The sequence below is a fragment of the Penaeus monodon genome, chromosome 43 (genome assembly GCF_015228065.2).
Source record: "Penaeus monodon isolate SGIC_2016 chromosome 43, NSTDA_Pmon_1, whole genome shotgun sequence".
NCBI classification, from domain to species: domain Eukaryota; kingdom Metazoa; phylum Arthropoda; class Malacostraca; order Decapoda; family Penaeidae; genus Penaeus; species Penaeus monodon.
The window spans coordinates 7,917,369-7,920,461 of NC_051428.1; positions in this window are offsets into that span (position 1 = coordinate 7,917,369).

Here is a 3,093-nt window from a genome sequence, read left to right on the forward strand (position 1 = left end):
GGTATTTGTTACACTTCAAGGCCAACATTGGTACACACTTAAAATAATTTGTAAAGGTAATTCAAAACTTTTGTTAAGAACAGTGATGGAAAAGTATTATTCTAAGATGAAAGAAATTAAATGTAAAATTATGGAATTCTTATTTGTCTTTTATACATTACTAAATATATACACAGAAGTATCATTAAGAGCATTTGTAAATAATGACTAGATTGACAAAATGATGACTAGATTGAAATGAAGACAAAATGTATAAATCATGTTTGACTAACATAATAAACAAAACTCAAAATATATATGAAATATATAAATAAGTTTTAGATGCACACATACCAAAATACAAATCAAAGGTCATACAAATCATCACAACCATAAATATAACTGCAGTTAACAAAAATAATATAATGGGGAAAAATATGCCTTAACATACTTGCTTTCTGGAAACAACATAAGCAGCAATGAAATACATTAACATATATTCAAAATCTGTACACAGGATATGTATCTATCTTCAGTCCTTCATATACCATCTAGAATTCTAATAAGAAAGTATCATCATCAAAACGGCCACAAAGATCCCTAATGAAACACAACAGCATATGCAGTGTTAACTCTAACAATACTTATAACATGATAACATTATAAACCTCTTACATAGGGCTGTATGGAATCTTCGTTATTCAAAAGGCAACGTTTAAGTCTGATTTGCGTATGAATACATAGTCTCTTACACTGAAATGTAACAACTCATTGTATCTTATGAAAATTATCTCAAGTGAGATCCTTCTACTTCTATCACAACTTTAAGAAAATATCACAACAAATAACAATCAGAGAAAATGGTGTGTTTTTTTCTTCTTCAGTTTTAATCATCCAACACACTATTAAAAAAACACATCTAAACAAATTGTGAAAAACACATCTACTTTACAGTGTAGAGCTCATTCCCAGTGAGCAATTATCTGAGTGAGGGTTGCTAACTGGCTGATACCGAATACAGATTTACCAACAGGCTGGTGTTTGAGGGGTTGTAGACAATGATTGGCTGATTAGCTAATGTTTGGTGACTGGCAGGTAATATAAGATCAAATTATGAGAAATCAGTTGCATATACATTTCAGATGCCAATCAATCATTGACTTTCCCACCCTAAGAGCTTGGCAATCAACAACATTATTCTGATAACTTACAAAAGACTCAGAAATCGACTCTTAGGGAACAAACTATATTTTAAAAGAAGGAAAAGAAGAAGAAGATACAGAAGGAAAATTACAGAAAGAAAGCCAATACAAGTATTTCTACAACTATACAAAAGTATTTGTATACAAAAGAGGGAGAAGAGAGGAAAGAAGGAAAAGAATATTGTCGCATCCACGGCTGCCACCAACACACACTGCCATCTCCAACGCCTCACCGTTGCTGTTGCTATGGCAGGGATAAAGATGTTGACAACAGTTTGCGCTGCTTGAATTAATTATGGTCATTTTAGATCACAAATGGAAGGTAACTTTGGGTTACTTATTCACAATATCCTTCTAGTTTTGAATAATTAACAGTCATGGAAAAAATAGTGGGATTTATACAAAAAGTTTTCATCATAAAAATCTCCATTTATGTTAAAAAAGAGAGAAAGGAAAACATTTATTGCTATACTATGATTGAAAAAGAAGTCATTACATGGGAAAGTATTCATACCACACAGAATATCAATACATTACAATGAGCATGATGACAGTTTATTTATCAAGATCATGCAAAACTATAAAATTTTGAAAGCAGACAGTGTATGCAAGATATCTTTATAAAATTTGATTATACAATAACATACACATACATATATTAACCAAGAAATTGGTAAAAATAAATAAATCAATATGTATTTGGGGGGGGGGATAATTTCTCTTTTCCTCTCTCATAAAAAAATAAAATATTTATTAAAAAACAGCAAAGAAAATTATTCAACTTCTTTTATCAGTTTTTGATTATGTTGGTCATCAAACTTGTAACATACAGCGAAGTCACTAGTCCTATCCAAACTCTCTTTACAAAAATGAAAGGAAAGAAATGAATGAGGAAATATATTTACAATACATCAGAAATAAACAGTTATCCAAATATAACTGAACAAGTAAGATAAATTAGAGAAAAAGGTACATGTACATAAACTATCTCTTCCTGAATCCAATAATAAATGCTATCCATCCATTTATTCCAAAAGGCATGAGAATGAAGAGAACTAACACTTTTAGTCTCCTACAACAAGACTACAAGACCTATGGTACATTTGATTATCTGTGCTGCCTATCTTATGATAGCCCATGAAAGATATATGTTGCTATGCTATTTGAAAGCAAACTGATGCTCTGCAGTCTAAACAACATTAATTATTGATGGCAAACAGTCTTACGGTATTGAAGGATTCTTGATAATCAGACTCCTTTGTGAGTACTGCCTTATGTCCTTGCAGTTGTCATGACATAACTGGCATATAGTCTTTACAAATACATACCTTCACTACACATCTGCTAACCCATCTTACTTTATGAAATATCATTAATACTATGATTACACCTGATTAAAGTCTAAGAAGAAGTCTGTGAGATTTCTATTTAATATAAATTTTTGGCATGATTTTTAATACAACCAATATAGAAATTGTATCAATCATATCATCTTTAGAGTACTGTGATTTCTGATTGTCTGCTTAAGTCTGTTTCCTAAGGATGACTGTCTCCAATGTTTAGTGTACCTTTGCAGGGGGAAAAAAGGGGAGATAATACAAATAATCAGAAATCAATTAATCAACCAATTAAATTTTTAAGATAATTTGCATTGACAAATAAATTTTACTGACTGTACAGGTTAACCTTCAGAAGAAACATTAATGGCAAGTTTATCAACAAAATAAGAGATGTCAGAATAGATCTCTTAAGATATTTGTTATTACTTTAGATATTTCTTAAAATATCTTTCCTGTATATGCAGCAGGAGTTTCCCTCCATTATTATTTTTTTTCTTTCAACAACCAGCTGGAACTGACAAAACGTGCTCTTTCTATATTGAGAATAACGATAGTAAACCATATAATAGGAT